The sequence below is a fragment of the Nicotiana tabacum genome, chromosome 22 (assembly GCF_000715075.1).
Source record: "Nicotiana tabacum cultivar K326 chromosome 22, ASM71507v2, whole genome shotgun sequence".
Classification (NCBI taxonomy): domain Eukaryota; kingdom Viridiplantae; phylum Streptophyta; class Magnoliopsida; order Solanales; family Solanaceae; genus Nicotiana; species Nicotiana tabacum.
Window position 1 is genome coordinate 176,746,836 of NC_134101.1, and position 17,682 is coordinate 176,764,517.

Below are 17,682 nucleotides of genomic sequence, written 5' to 3' on the forward strand. Positions count from 1 at the left end.
TAATTATGATCCCAAAAATAATTCACGGTACGCGTTTGCACGGCTTTTGCCAACCAATATTAATAATTAATAAATGTGTTGTTAACTGTGTACACGTATGCGTGACATGATTTTAGCGCACTAAATAAAATGAATTTACACACACGTGATCCGTTTCAAAGATAAATCCATAACGCCATAATAAAATGCATAAGGTTCTAAAAATACGTAATAAGCCCAAGTATGATTAAAGCGACCGTGCTAAAACTATGGAATTGAGGAATGCCTAATACCTTTTATCGGATTGACAAAATTTGTTACCCGGTGTTTTGTGTTTTGCGAACATTAAACAGAGTCAATTTCCTCAATTTGCGATTTTAAAATAAACATGTGACGTGGGACACCATAATAATTATTCCAAGTGACGACTCTAATTAAATAAATAATCTCATTTCGAATAATATCACCTTAATTGGAAAAATTCCTTATCTTCAGAAAAAGAAGGTGTGATAGCTACCTCCAAGACCGCTAAGTATGTTAGCAATTATTTGCCTTCCTCCGATTTTGGTAGTAAGGGAGGGCTCGATAGATACCGTTTCAGGTCTTTCAGAGCTTGTTGTCATTCTAGAGTCTATTCAAAGTTGTTCTTCTTCTTTAGAACTGAGAAGAAGTGATGACATTTTTCCGAAGACCGGGAATTGAAACTGCTCAGAGCGGCCAATCTTCCAGTTAGCCTTTGGACTCCTTTCGCGCTTGTCAGCTGGTATGGGATGTCCTCGATGGCTTTGATCTTATCAGGGTTGACTTCGATCCCTTTGTGATACCATGAAACCTAAGAATTTACCAGAGCTAACTCCGAACGCACATTTTTCGAGGTTGAGCTTCATGTTGTGCTTCCTTAGGATGTCAAACATTTCTTGGAGATGTTTTAAATGGTCACCTGCATTCAAAGACTTGACCAGCACGACATCTATGTACACTTTCATTGTTTTACCTATTTGTTTTTCGAACATCTTGTTCACGAGCCTCTGATAAGTGGCTCCAACATTTTTGAGTTGTGCCTAAGTTCGTGATGAACAAAGATTTTTCTTGATCCTCCGGGTTCATCTTAATTTGATTATACCAGGAAGCGCTATCAATGAAACTCATTAACTCATGCCCGATCGTGGTGTTGATCATTTGATCGATGTTTGGTAGTGGGAACGAGTCTTTCAGGCACGACTTATTCAAGTCCTTATTATCTACTCATATTCGAAATTTATTAGAATTTTGGAACTTGAATTCTTATAAGTGAGCTCTACCACACGATCTAGAGTAAGAAGAAAGAGTGACAATCCTAAATGCCCTGTAGCCTCCTGCTTATAAGTGTGGTGCACGACACACCCATAAACAAGACTCTACTAGACACGGCTTGTAGACTTCGTAGGACAAAACTGCTCTGATACTACTTTTGTCACGACCCAAACGTTGGGCCACGACGGGTACCCGGTACCTTACTCAGCCGAGTACCAACGTAACGTATCTTTCTTATTACATCATCATATACACATGACATATGGGCCTAATAGGCCAACATGATCCTTTATAAACTCAAAACATAGGCCGACAAGGCTATACAATCTTTCACGTACAAGACATATGTCTACAAGCCTCTAAGAATACGTAAATGTCATAAAGGTTGGGATAGAGTCCCACCATACCAAATAATACATGTCTAAATCATACTAACCAAACGAGCAACTCCGAAGCAAATGGAGCGCACCAACATCTTCTGCTGAACTGATAGCCTACTTGGAGGGCTCTTGACCTGTCTATCGGGACCTGCGGGCATGAAACGTAGCATCCCCGGGCAAAAGAGACGTCAGTACGAATAATGTACCGAGTATGTAAGGCACATAAATAAATACATAAGGGACATGGAAGACATATAGAGTACATGACTCAACCTGTAAGTCTGAATAACTTTGTAAATAATAAATTACTTTTAGTGTCATGCATATGCGTATGAATGTCATGTCGTGCATAGGTATATTTTTCATAACATCATCAGCCTCTGAGGGCATCCCATCATATCATATCGGCCACTGTAGGCAAAATCATCATCGTATACCAGCTGATCAGGTGGTGGTGCGTATATAACGCCATAACCTTTCCCATATCCCATATACATATATATGCATACATATATACGCGTATATAACACCGTTTGAATACATACATATATACGCGTATATAACGCCGTTTGAATCATATTTTAGCCACTGTGGGAAATATCATCATCATATACCAACTGATTAGGTGGTGGTGCGTATATAATGTCGTAACCTTTTCTCATATCCCATATACATATATTTACATATATACGCGTATATAATGCCATCTGGTCATGGGTCAATGCACATGTATGAAATGCATAAAAAATACGTAATAATCTCAATATTCCTTCCGGATAAATTTTTTCCAACTGCGTATATTCTGAGATCCATGAACAGAAGAAAATAATAATTCTCATGGGAAATCAAGAATATAGACACCCCTACTATTTCTATGAATAGAATAATTTATAGAAACCGTGTATTTGCTCGTTTCTTTCGTATAATCTGGACTATGCCAAAAGAAATAAGGGAGGACCTTAACATACCTATTTCATGAATTATTTGAACGAATATGCTTCTGCGAAATTTACACACGAAATTTGGCTTTGGATTTCGTTGAAATTTTAGACGAAACCGCTTCTGTTCTTTTGAACCAAGTGACGTTCTGCTTTTTTTTGAACCAAATGAGAAATAGGCTTGGATTTGAATGGTGAATTGAAATGAAAGTAAATTCACCATGCCAAATTGAAATGAAATGGATCCTCTGAAAGCTTATGTTCTTTAACGTTTTTCATTTCAAAACAATGAAATGAAATGAAGCCAAAGACTTTAAAATGAAGCTAACGTTTTTGATTTCAAAACAATGAAATGAAATGAACCCAAAGACTTTTTATAATGAAGCTAACGTCAGATTCGTGGATATTCAAGGCTTTCCCACTAAATGATATGGATATACTTTACAAGTCTTTAAGACTAGATAACATGCTTGGTTAGTTTATTTAATAGCCATCTGGCAAAATGACTACTTAGTCATTTTAAACTTTGTGGCTTCTTGCCGCGTGGGGTAGTGGGATATTTATTAATTTTTTATCCACATATTAGTTAACTGGGTAATTTTCTATTATCTGGTAATTAATTAATTACCCGCATAATTTAAAAAATTACTACAAATTACTTAAAATTTTATTTATTTTTAAAATACTTCATATATACTTTATATATTATACTACCGTGGTCATATGGTACCTTGCATGGTACTAGTTCATAAATATGGGGTATTAACGCTCGGCCCGAATTGTACCCCAACATGCCAAACTTGGACGAAAATTCATTTTCTTTGACTTTCTTCCGCTCTCACTTTCACGAATTTTCTCATCACTCATTTGAAATAGTATAATCCTTATAATCTCCAAATAATCTTTCCCTTAGACTGATGTCAATTACCTTATGACAACCTCAACGTACAATACTACAGGGTGCAACATCGTCATAATATAACACTACGAGATGTAATATCGACGTAATATTGCGGGGCATAACATCATTCCCCCCTTTGGAACATTCGTCCTCGAATGTTGACTGATGCTCTTATCATTTTCGTAACTTATAGCTCTTATGAATTCCTTAATACTCTTCCTTCCATTTAAGCAGTTGCTCTGTGAATAAATCAAAAGTCTAGGGTATTCCCCCCCTTTAGTCGATTTTATCATATCATGACCTGTGGTCGTAATTTTCCTATCTTGCAACTGTTGTTACCTCCTATCATGCAGCATGTATGACCCTGGCTTTGTAAGTGCACTTATGCGATTCATCTTTCCTTTTTCCTTTTTCCTTTTATCTTTTAGTCAATCTCTAGGCCTTACTTTGTATATACAAGGCTTAATATGATGCCTCTTTGGGCCTCTATAGGTAATGCTGAATTCCTTTGCTTGATACTTTGTTGAATTCACGAATATTGTTATATCTCATCGCATAGGTCCGTTTAGCCATCCGTATGAATTTACTGCCATAACTCTTACTTTAATTTATCATTGCTGAGGCCCGCTACCAAATCTCAGCTTGCTCTCGTTGCTTATTCCAGCTTGGGCGACCTATACATATCCATTTATAAACTTTCCTTCAACTTGCTTGCACCATAGATTCCCTTATGTTATTCTGGAACGTCAAGCGAGACATCACATGATCTCCAAATTTTCTCTACTCTCGTAACTAGACCTCTCAGTACTTAGAAACCATAGGCTGGAAGACATGCCACCGGCGATGCCGCTATCATTCTCGGTTATAGGATCCCCGTGCTTATAGCCTTGTAGCCGATGTATGGACTGTTTACGATCTTCTGCTTTTGAGTATCTCGTACCTTGTTCACCTTTACCTTACTTACCTTAAAATCTCACATCGTATCTTCTATCTCTTTCCTGACCTTCCCTCCACCTAGGTGTAATTCACGTCCATAACTTGAAGCTCTATTATAATACTCGCACCTCTGGTACATACACAATCCGGTGGGAGCTTCGTACTGACTACTTATGAGGCTGGTACTTTTTCTTACTGGCTTCCTTATAGAGCCATTATAGATTACGGTTGTTGTGTAATTTCTTTTGAACATTTGACATTAAGAGTGATTCTGTCATTTTCTCAAGCACAACTTCTATAATTTTTCTAGGTCCAATAATCAGACTCCTGATTTACTTGGGTGATGTAATTCTTTAGTTTCCTCTTCCTTCTGATCAGCCTTTACGTAGGCTTAAGCTATCTTCTGATCTGTGGCTCATGATATCAGTTATTACCTTAGCCTTTCATGGGCGTTATGGAATATCCATGATATAATCTTTTAACAATTCAATCATTTGTCTATGCTCTGGGCTCAGTTCTTTCTTTTAACTTATACTGGAGTTTTCTATGGCTATATGATTGTCAACAAATATGCTGCCTGGATAATGCTCCAGAATCTTGAGTGTATCCATAACATACTAACTCTGGATCGTTGATCGAATAATTCTTATGTTCCATCTTAGCTTTCTTTCAATGTAAGCTATTACTTTTTCTGGTCATTCTGCCTCCTTGTTGCGTCCATACTTAGCTTATCTTAGTGCCCACACTTGCCACAGTTTTCATACAACTCATATGATCTCGAATATTACTTTTAATTCTTACTTCCCGTTAATTAGCCATGGTAGGTGCCACTTTCCTTTAGAATGCTTACAATGTTATTGTGAGATTGTTATTACACGACTATTTCCTCTTTAGGTCATTGTGCTTAGATTGAAGCCTTATTTCTTATCTCCTCGGGTAATCTTTCATTGTAGTACTTAAGGAGAACCCTTGACACTCGTAAAGTGAGCTTATTACGGACCTTTTCGATGTCCTTACTTGCCTATAATCATCTGTTGTTGCTTACTTCCATGCCCTTGTGCTTGTATGGTTACTTCTGAACTAATATTTTAACTACCTTCCTAGTGGCACTTTCTTTTATCCCCATAATACTCATACAGTACCTTTACTACCCCGACTCATGTTTGAATATATCTCAAGTATTATAATGACATTCTTTGAGGCTGAATTCTCCATGTTGGGTTCTACTACGTTTATCTTACACGATCTGATGACTCGTCTGTAACCTCCTATTTAGCCATAACTGGGATTTTCCTGACCAATTACTAACTATTCGTTGGTCCATTCTCATATCAATATTCTTCATAATCTTTCTTGAGTTATTTCCTTTGTCTTAACTTACGTCTCACATTGTCTCCTTATTTATTAATAATAGCTCGGACAGAAACCTTTACTTCCTTTACCATTCCATAGTCACTAAAACCACTTAATTCTGACTTAATGTCACATCACTCCATATTCCCCCCTTTAGGGGTGTACTAAAAGCTGAAGCCACAAGGATCTACCTATAGATGTTTTACCTCTTCATCTTTGGCGTTGTTTCTCAACATCAATGATCCTTACTCGCCTCGCGGCAATCCTCCTGTACCAAGGATGACAAATTCCCTTACTCGCGAGGGTGACACCTAGCGTAACTGGAACATACAGTCTCTTAAGCTTAACTTTGCTCACATTACTTGCTCTAGGGAAGCGTTTCCCTGAATGACCATTCTCTGAATTTATCATGAATCTCCTTCTGTGGTCCGTCCTATTATTGCCGGAACATGATCTGAAATTCTCAAGATGCTGCCTATTATCAAATCACTCAGTTCCTAATTTATATTTAGTTTATATTGTTCACCAGTCCATATTAATTTCTATTACTCTAGTGTCTAAATTTTCCTCTTGGTAATCGCGTTAGAGTTGCGAACTTATTTCTCGAAATGGGGATATGACCTTATGGCCTATATTCTTTTATTGTCTTAAGGCCCATCACCTTTCGTCTCTTCCTTCATTTGACAATAGGTTCTGTAACACTCTACCGTTTTCATCAATGTATCACACCTTATTCATAATGCTTCCTTATCTCTCTTCTCATTATTCTGCTAATATTTCTTCATATCCCTTTTCTTGTGAAAACTTCAATACGACATTCTTTCGCTTTTAGATTTCCTTTGCTCCATCCAGTGGCTCTTCAAGTTGCTTAACGTTTTCGCTTTACTAGGGACGTGAGCCATACTAAAGTAATATTTATTCCTTCAAGGCTTATAGTGCAAGTCTTTGTAGTACTCATATCTGGCTGCACTACTTTAGAGTGCACCATCTAGGTGTCTCATTAAAGAGATCTATTAGCACATTTGCAATATCCTACGGAAATGTCAACTGACGCAATCAATTCATCCATCATATCTTCTTATACTACTTTTGTTAACCCCTATAGGACATATCTGGAAAGGGTGTGACCAATTGTATATACCTCTGTTACTATTAAATATAACTCAAGAAGCTTATGCTCCTCTGCCTCAATTATAAACGATGTTAACCTTCATTAACTAGGTACCTCGTACCCTTTTTCACCTTGCTCCTTTTACTTGCCGAAACTTGTACTTATCTTCTTAATCTCTCATTGTCCTTCACCGTAAAGATGGATAGGCATTCTTGCCTTAAGGCTTCTTATCAGGAAGCTTACCCATTTCAGTACACCCATGATCTGCTAAAGACCTCATATTTACTTATCATAGGCATCATACAAAATTCAATTCCTTTGACTCAGTTCTTCCACAACTATCTCTCTTTACAACCTTCTTTCGGGAAGTAGGCATCGTCTTATTACGAATAAAATAGAATTTCAGAACTTGGATTCTTATAAGTGAGCTCTACCACACGATCTAGAGTAAGAAGAAAGAGTGACAATCCTAAATGCCCTGTAGCCTCCTGCTTATAAGTGTGGTGCACGACACACCCATAAACAAGACTCTACTAGACACGGCTTGTAGACTCCCTAGGACAGAACTGCTCTGATACCACTTTTGTCACGACCCAAACCGATGGGCCGCGATGGGCACCCGGTACCTTACTCAACCGAGTACCAACGTAACGTATCTTTCTTATTACATCATCATATACACATGACATATGGGCCTAATAGTCCAACATGATCCTTTATAAACTCAAAACATAGGCCGACAAGGCCGTACAATCTTTCACTTACAAGACATATGTCTACAAGCCTCTAAGAATACGTAAATATCATAAAGGTTGGGATAGAGTCCCGACATACCAAATAATACATGTCTAAATCATACTAACCAAACGAGCAACTCCGAAGCAAATGGAGCGCACCAACATCTTCTGCTAAATTGATAGCCTACTTGGAGGGCTCTCGACCTATCTATCGGGACCTGCGGGCATGAAATGCAGCATCCCCGGGCAAAAGGGACGTCAGTACGAATAATGTACCGAGTATGTAAGGCACATAAATAAATACATAAGGGACATGGAAGACATATAGAGTACATGACTCAACCTGTAAGTCTGAATAACTTTGTAAATAATAAATTACTTTTAGCGTCATGCATATGCGTATGAATGTCAAGTCGTGCATAGGTACATTTTTCATAACATCATCAGCCTCTGAGGGCATCCCATCATATCATATTGGCCCCTGTAGGCAAAATCATCATCGTATACCAGCTGATCAGGTGGTGGTGCGTATATAACGCCATAACCTTTCCCATATCCCATATACATATATATAAATACATATATACGCGTATATAACGTCGTTTGAATACATATATATATACGCGTATATAATGCCGTTTGAATCATATTTTAGCCATTGTGGGCAATATCATCATCATATACCAATTGATCAGGTGGTGGTGCGTATATAACGCCGTAACCTTTTCCCATATCCCATATACATATATTTACATATATAACGCCATCTGGTCATGGGTCAATGCACATGTATGAAATGCATGAAAAATATGTAATAATCTAATATTCCTTCCGGATAAATTTTTTCCAACTGCGTATTATTGTGAGACCCATGAACAGAAGAAAATAATAATTCTCATGGGGAATCAAGAATATAGACACCCCTACTATTTCTATGAATAGAATAATTTATAGAAATCGTGTATTTGCTCGTTTCTTTCGTATAATCTGGACCATGCCAAAAGAAAGAAGGGAGGACCTTAACATACCTATTTCATGAATTATTTGAACGAATCTGCTTCTGCGAAATTTACACACGAAATTTGGCTTTGGATTTCGTTGAAATTTTAGACGAAACTGCTTCTGTTCTTTTGAACCAAGTGACGTTCTGCTTTTTTTTTTTTTAACCAAATGAGAAATAGGCTTGGATTTGAATGGTGAATTGAAATAAAAGTAAATTCACCATGCCAAATTGAAATGAAATGGATCCTCTGAAAGCTTATGTTCTTTAACGTTTTTCATTTCAAAACAATGAAATGAAATGAAGCCAAAGACTTTAAAATGAAGCTAACGTTTTTGATTTCAAAACAATGAAATGAAATGAAGCCAAAGACTTTTTAAAATGAAGCTAACGTCAGATTCTTGGATATTCAAGGTTTTCCCACTAAATAATATGGATATACTTTACAAGTCTTTAAGACTAGAAAACATGCTTGGTTAGTTTATTTAATAGCCATCTGGCAAAATGACTACTTAGTCATTTTAAACTTTGTGGCTTCTTGCCGCATGGGGTGGTGGGATAATTTATTAATTTTTTATCCACTTATTAGTTAATTGGGTAATGTCCTGTTATCCGGTAATTAATTAATTACCCGCATAATTTAAAAAATTACCACAAATTACTTAAAATTTTATTTATTTTTAAAATACTTCATATATACTTTATATATTATACTACCGTGGTCATATGGTACCTTGCACGGTACTAGTTCATAAATATGGGGTATTAACGCTCGGCCCGAATTGTACCCCAACATGCCAAACTTGGACGAAAATTCATTTTCTTTGACTTTCTTCCGCTCTCACTTTCACGAATTTTCTCATCACTCATTTGAAATAGTATAATCCTTATAATCTCTAAATAATCTTTCCCTTAGACTGATGTCAATTACCTTACGACAACTTCAACGTACAATACTACAGGGTGCAACATCGTCGTAATATAACACTGCGGGACGTAATATCGACGTAATATTGCGGGGCGTAACAAAAACAATCAACTTTAATTTTAAGAAAATCAATAAATCATGTCCTGAGCTCAAGGTTGAGGCCTGTCCCTAAGTGGAATTTTCTCTCTAGGAATTTTTCGAACAAGTTCACTTGTTCGAGTTCTTCCACTATGAATTTGGTCGCATCAGTCTCTTCCAGTACGTAAAAATATCTTGGTACCTGGTGGGGTCCGACGACTCTTCCCTTTTGTCATCTTCACTTGGCTCGAGAACATGCGTCGATTCTTATAATTACTATGTGTTGAGTTCCTTCCCTTTACTCTTGGAAACTGATACCATGTTCATTTCTCTTGCCACTGATTTATCCCTCTTATTTGTTTGATTCCCTCTAGGGTGGGTAATTTCAGCATTTGGTGGTATGTTGATGGAACGACTTTCATCTCATGTAACCATGGTCTACCGAGAATTATGTTGTAGCCTATGTCGTCGTCTACCACTTCAAATAAGGTAGTCTTCATGACCCCTTCAATGTTCGTGGGTAGCAAAATCTCCCCTCGAGTTGTTACACTTGGTAAGCTGAATCCGGTGAGGAGTTTTGTTGCCGGAATGATGCTTCTAGTCATGTTTCTTATTCTAGCTCTCTCCACCGAATGATGTTGTTTAAACTTTCTGAGTCCACCAAAACATGTTTAATTTTAAAATCTAGAACGTTAAGAGAAATATACCAGGGCATCGTTGTGTGGTAGAAGGATTCCATCAATGTCTTCTTCTGTGAAGATGTCATCTTCGGCAACTTCCCGAAGTCTCTATGATGAGTCATCAACACCTATGTCTTTCTCGCTGCCGAGAAGGTTACACTGTTGATCTCGTTCCCCCTAAAAATTATGTTGATAGTTTGTCGAGGAGGGTCTTCCCCTATCTTTGAGGGCTCTGCATTGTCTTGGCTACGGCCATAATTGTTCTTAGCCTGATCGCTTAAGAATTCTCTGATATGGCCATTTTTTAACAGTGTTCCCACCTCCTCGCATAGATGTCGGCAGTCCCCAGTTCGGTGGCTATTTGTCCCATGATATTCGCACCATAAATTAAAATTTCTCTAGTTGGGATCGGATCTCATCGACCTCTGGAACCTCACTTCCTTTATGTTTCTCATCATCGATAATAGCTCCATTATGCTGATATTAAATTTATATTCAGACAGCATAGGATAAGTGGAACCCCGGGAACTCGATACCTCCTTGTCCTGCAATGACCTATTGTTCTGGTAGAGGTCAACCCTTCTATTAAGGGCGAACCTATCCACCAACTAGAATCCCTTGATGTTACGTCCTTCGGCCCTCTCATAGGGAAAGAAACGACCCTAGAAGACCACCGATCTGCATCAAAATCATCTTTTGATTTATCCCTGTTCTTTTCTCGATCCAGACCTTTGGTTGATGCCGGAAACCCGAGCTGATCATCTTCTATCCTTATCGTTGATTCGTAGCGGTTATGGACATTTGCCTATGTGGTTCCTTAGAACTCGAACAAGCTTTCTTTCAGCTTCCAGGAGGCATCAGAGCTCCCTCAGGTTCAACCCTTTACTAAATACCTCAACTACCCATTCATGTGGTACGGCCGTTAACAGCATCCTCTCTTTCTGGAACCTAATCACGAACTCGTGCAGAAATTCGAACTCTCCTTGCAAAATTCTGAATATGTTCGCCTTCCCCGCCTGGACCTTCCTGGCCTCGGTATGGGCCGCGATGAAAGAATCCGCGAGCATTTCAAAGGAATTGATCGAGTGCGAGGGTAGGAGGGAATACCATGTCAATGCTCTTTCGTGAGGGTTTCTCTGAATTTCTTCAATAGGACAGACTTAATTTCATGTTGAGCCAATTTTCACCGCCGTTGCATAAGTTGTGATATGCTCCTGTGGGTCTGAAGTCCCATCATACTTCGGTATGTCCAGTATCTCGAACGGCTTCAGAATCAACTCTGGTGATACGCTTGGTTTGAACGACAGTTGGGTGTACTTCTTCGAGTCCGAGCCCTTCAACACTGGTGGTGCGCCCAAAATTTGATCCATTCAGACGTGGAACTCTTTCGCGTTCTGATCCATCCGCTCGTTCATTTCCCTCATGAACCTCATGAGTTCGGTTTGGAAGGTATTATTGTCGTTGTTGTTATTGGATCCATTGTTGATCCTCCCGGTTCTGTTGAAGCCAACTTCTCCCCTTAGGGTGTTGTTATCAACCCTTTGAGCTGTTTGATTTACGGAAGCGCCAGGAGGAATAGGGCATCTTCCATTTGCATTGTTGGAGGTGCCTGACAATGCGTACTTTAGCTCCTTCATAGCCTGGTCTTGACTTGAGAGATGGCCCATGGTGGCCTTTTGTTGCTTCCTCAAAATCCTTACTATTTCTGCAACATGCTCTTTCTCAGTGTTATCAGGAGTTGTCTCCCACACATGTCAGGGTGTAACGACCCGGCCGGTCATTTTAAGAATTTATGCCCCAATCCCCTATTAACTTCTTACCCCATGTTTGTTTCTACTATTTTGAGTTGCCGGGGGAAATTATTAGGATCGGAGAGTTTTGGGACACTTAGTCCCTAAATGAGATCTTAAGTTTTGGAAACTTGACCGTAGTCGAAACAGTATGAAGACAGCCTCGGAATGGAATTCCGATGGTTTCGTTAGCTCCATTGGGTGATTTCGGGTTTAGGAGCGTGTTCGGATGGTATTTTGGAGGTCCGTAGCTAATTTTGGCTTGAAATGCCGAAAGTTAAATTTTTGAAGTTTCCGGTTCGATAGTGAGATTTGATCCAAGGGCCAGAATGGAATTACGGAAGTTGGAGTAGCTCCATAGTGTTGAATGTGACGTATGTGCAAAATTTCAGGTCATTCGGACGAGGTTTGGTAGACTTTTTAATCAAAAGCATATTTTGAGAGTTTTTGAAATTCATAGGCTTGAATCCGATGCTAAATTGGTGTTTTGATATTGTTTTGAGCGTTCTAAAGATTGGAACAAGTTTGAATGATGTTTTAGGATTGGTTGGCATGTTTGGTTGAGGTCCCGGGGGCCTCGGGTGTGTTTCGAATGCTCAATGAGTCATTTTTGGAACTTAGAAATTGCAGAAAAATGTTTCAGCAGTCAGTTCTGGTTTCCTTCTTTGCGTTCGAGACTGGGCTCGCGTTCACGAAGAGGAGTTGGGTCTGGTGAGGAATTTATGCTTCGCGTTCGCGAAGTGTCTCCCGCGTTCACGAAGCTAGGAGTTTTATACCTACGCGTTCGCGATGGTGTTCCCGCATTCGCGTAGGAGGACGAAGTGTTGTATCGCGTTCGCGACCTGGGCATCGCGTTCGCGATGAAGAAATCTGGGCCCAAGTGAATTTGTGCTTCGCAAACGCGAGGGCCTTCCGCTTCGCGAAGAAGGAATATCTGGGCAGTATTTAAATAGCCCATCCACGACCCTTCTTCATTTTTCCACTATTTTTGAAGGAGATTGAAGTTTTTGAGGGTTATTTTTGAGGAAACCAAAGGGGAATCACTTGGAGGTAACATTTTTGACTTCATAACTCGTTTATATGTGATTAAGGACCTAATTAGAGGTAAAAAATTTAGGAAAAATGGGTAATTAGGGCTTGAGATTAAGAGACATTAAAATGGGTATTTGAGGGGTCAATTGAACTCCGATTTCAGTGTTCTTATTATGTATAGACTCGTGAGAGTATGGGGATTCTAAAAATGTAAATTTCACCCGATTCTGAGACGTGGGCCTAAGGGGAATTTGAGTCATTTTACCTAATTTCGCGTATTAGCTTAGAATTTCTTTGTGGAATCAGTTACTTGAAGTGTTATTTACATTATGCAATTGAATTAAATAGATTTGGGTCATTTGGAGTCGAGTACTCATGGAAAAAGTATGGTTTTGGGTTGATTTTGAGCTGGTTCGAGGTAAGTGACTTGCCTAACCTTGTGTGGGGGGACATTCCCCTTAGGATTTGGTATTGTGGTAATTGAAATGCCTTATACGTGAGCTGACGAGTACATACTTGTGCTAAGTATTGAAAATCCTATTTTTCACTTAAGTAGCTTTAATTGTGTTTTCCTTTCTTGCTTACTCTACTTGAAATTTAAATCTGCTATTAGCTTAGAAAAGCATGTTTAATTTACTTAATTGCTTTATTGTTTAAACTGTCGTAATTGTATTATATGAAGCATGTTAGGTTAGAATTACCTTTTTTTACTTGGTACGAAATTTGGCTTAATTGAGTATTCCTTGTGTTGTTGCTGTATGTTTTACTTTGGGACTACGGGACGGCATCCGGGAGATCCCTTGCACGTATTTATGATTTGAGTTGAGGTGTGGGATACCGAGAGATCCCTCGTATATTGAGGATACCAAGATATCCTCGGGATATCAAGAGATCCCTAGCTTATATTGAGGATACCAAGAGATCCTCGGGATATTAAGAGATCCCTGGCATGTATTGAGGGTACTAAGAGATCCTCGGGATACTAAGAGATCCCCGGTCATTATCTTTGAGAAGAGTGGTATTCCTGGTGATTGTTTCTGCTTCTATTTCAGTTATAGTTATCCTTATTATCCTGTATTGATTCTTATTATTATCTTCCAACTATATTGCTTTATCTTATACTGTTGCACTTTATATTTCATTTAATCTCAGTAAGGCCTTGACCTTCCTCGTCACTACCCGACCGAGGTTAGGCTTGGCACTTACTGAGTACCGCCGTGGTGTACTCACGCCCTTTTTGTGCATGTTTTTCATGTGCAGATCCAGGTACCTCAACTCAGACTCATCACGCTTGAGATGAGGCGCTTATAGAGACTCTGAGGTATATCTGTCACGTCCGCAGACCGAAGAGTCCCTTTCTACTCCCCCTTTTTAGTATTAGCCCTTCTGTATTTTCCTTTTTCCTTTGGATAGATATTCTGGAGCTAGATATTTATAGACATTCAAAGGCTTGTGATCATGAGATTCCGAGTTTTGGGAAATTATTTAGATTTTGAGAGTTGATATTGTGTATGCCGAGCGGTACTTTTAAACACTGTTTTATTTCACTATTTCATTTTTATTATTTCTTCCGCAAATTGGTTTATTTTCTGCATTGTTAGGCTTACCTAGTCGTAAAGACTAGGTGCCATTACAATGGTTCACGGAGCGTGAACCGGGGTCGTGACACAGGGATAACGCCCGCCTTGGACCGGAGTTGCTACATCATCTTCGTTGCGGGTATCACTGATCGAACTCATGTGAGGCGGATTCTGTTGCGCCTCAATGTTGTGTGTGATGTTGACATCATCAGCTGCCATTTTTTTCTATGAAATAAAGAATCAAATGCGTTAGTAATAGATGCAAGGATCAACTCAATTACGCAGTTGTCTAAGCCCCATGGTGGGCGCCAAACTGTTTACCCATAAAACAATATAGTTGAATTATAGCATGATTTATAGACAAGCGAATCGATTTGATCCCAAAATAATAAATGAATTAAATAAAATACAAGACTTAGCATTGAAATCGAGATAAAATAGCAAATAGCTTGGTTTCGGGAGCAAAGCTTCCGAAGGTAGCGATAAGAATTATGTTAGACAGAAAATAAAATATTTTTTAACTTGGAAATACTGTGTAGCATAAGTTTGTCAGAATTTCCATATGTTACAATAGTTGTTGAAGCCACTATTTATAGCTAAACCTAAGGAACAAGGTCCTAGGATCAAGCCCCTCTTAAATGGCAATAATGAGGGCCATTGATAGATATGTAACGGCAGGTCATGAATGCCAAAATTCTCTGTAACAACTGCATATATAATACTGAGGAATATTCTTCATTAAGTTTCATCTGGTGATAAATATTCGTTTGCTCTCGTCGATAATGTTCCCTTCGGGATCTTCCCAGTGCCAACCGAAGTTGTTGTCCTCGGTCTTGGTTTACACTCGCTTCATCTTCCGTCTGCCCCCAGTTCCATATGTCACTTATTTAATATGAATCGGTTTTACCCTATATGCAATTGGATGAAGCCATGCACTTCGGAAAATGCATGCTTTAAACAATGACAGCAAAGTGGTCAAACGAAAACGGAATGGTGTGCTTTGAATCTCAACTTTCAGAAGTTGGATTAATATCGACTTCAATATAAGATACTGACTATAATTGGTTTGGTTGCAATTTGAGTATTGTAATGCTAGTTTCATTTTTTCGTCGTCGAACCAGTCATTGTCCGTTTCTCCGCCAACCATTGAAAGCATTAAAATCTTCGAAACTTTGATTTTAAATTCGTATTTTTTTAAAATTGTTACTTATTTTGATTAGGTGTAATTGGAAACGATCGAGAATATTCTTTGGAGTTTATATCTCAATTTTAAGGGTGTTTGGTAAAGATTAGAATTGATTTTGGATGAATTTTCAGATTGAAACTCGAAAATGAAGAAGATGTATTAAAATTGTATTATAATTGAATGTAAATTGTATTTAAGTTGTATTCTGTTGTAGTTATATTTTTTTATATTTGAATGTTGTATGAAAGTTGAAAAATAATTGTATAATGTATGAATCGTTGTATGAAATTTGTATTTAATTTATAAATACTTTCTTTCATATAAAGCTGTTGATATGTATATATAAATTGTATTAAGAGATGAAGTTTTGATTGGAATTTCAGAGAAGAAGAACACACCACATAAAAATATATACAAATCATATACAAAATATATACATGTGAAAATTTGTATGAAAATTGTATTTAAGTTGTATGATATCGTAGTTATTTTTAACTGGGTAAAAATAATGTATAAAAATTACAAATAAATTGTATACTATATAATTAGTGGTATAAAATTCTTTTTTAGTATATACTATTGATTATGTGAGAAAAGCTAGTTGTTAATGTAACTTATATGTCGATTATGCGAAATGCTAATTATGTCTGATATTATACCTTCAGAAATACCAACAGTCATACCTGTATCGGACTGAATTGGTATCGGTACCGGACCGTACCGCTCCGGTGGGATGGGTAGGGGTGAGGAATTCGGGGTGAAGGGTAAGGATAATGGTAGGGTACCCGAAATAATACCCTTAGTACTAGTACCGTAAGTACATTTAAGGTACCGCATCGGTACCGAACCAGTACCCAACGATTTTTTTTTAATTTAAAATATGGTTATTTTTTATTTAATTTAAGATTACCCCTAAGTACTGGTACCACACCCTTAAGTACCGGTAAAGGTACTGGTAAGGTACAAAAAACATATTCTTAAATACCCTTAAGAAAAGTACCCTTAAGGAACCTTTCCCTTACGCTACCCTTACCTCCCCATACTCTTAATCCTTAAAGTCCCAGTACCCTCCCTTAGATAGCCCTAGACTATATTAAGAAGAAATTTTAAAAAAGAAGAAGTTTAAAACGCTTGTGATTGCCTAAAAACACGACTTTCTGCCAAAATCTTACATTTGTTTCCCGATTGACTTGACTTCTGTAGACTTTCACCTTCTGTTTTTTATTTTAAAGAGACTGGCGGCGATAGGGAAAGAGGAGAGGAGAGGAAAAAGGAAAATGGTGTAATTAAATCCCCCAATTTAAGGTATTAATAATTGATTGTATATAAATTATAAGCAATTCTTGTTTAGAATGATTAATATATAAAATTAAAAAAAATTGATAAATAAATTTCAAATATTGTATATGAACGAGAAAATCCCTCCTTTAAATAGGGGTCTGTTATAAATAGAATTTTATTTATGGTGAATGTCAATATTTAGAGAGATTCTAGGGTTCATTACTTGGTGGCTAAGTCACCCTCTCCCTATAAATAGAGGGTTATATTCCATTGTAATTCATCCCATATCTATAAGATTTCCCTCTCTCTCTACTTTTATCTGCAATATTGTTCTTGTTCTTTTATTATTTTATAACACGTTATCAGCAAGAGACTCTAACCAATTGAGTAGAAGCTTTGGGATTGAGCATAATGATTGTTAATTGTTTCATGAACTTCCTTCATGATTAAATTCTGGATTTAAGGTAAGTATTTTACTTTTCTCTTTATCAAATTCTTA

The 17,682-nt window shown here is 37.8% G+C and overlaps 1 long non-coding RNA gene across 1 annotated transcript; it reads right to left on the reverse strand.

Moving 5' to 3' along the window:
- Window positions 1-1,522: 1,522 nt before the first annotated feature.
- Window positions 1,523-2,998, reverse strand: LOC142176596 (uncharacterized). Its single transcript, XR_012705279.1, has 2 exons — window positions 2,621-2,998; window positions 1,523-1,800 (listed from the first exon to the last, which is right to left on the reverse strand). It is a non-coding gene; the product is annotated as an uncharacterized LOC142176596 (long non-coding RNA).
- Window positions 2,999-17,682: the final 14,684 nt, after the last annotated feature.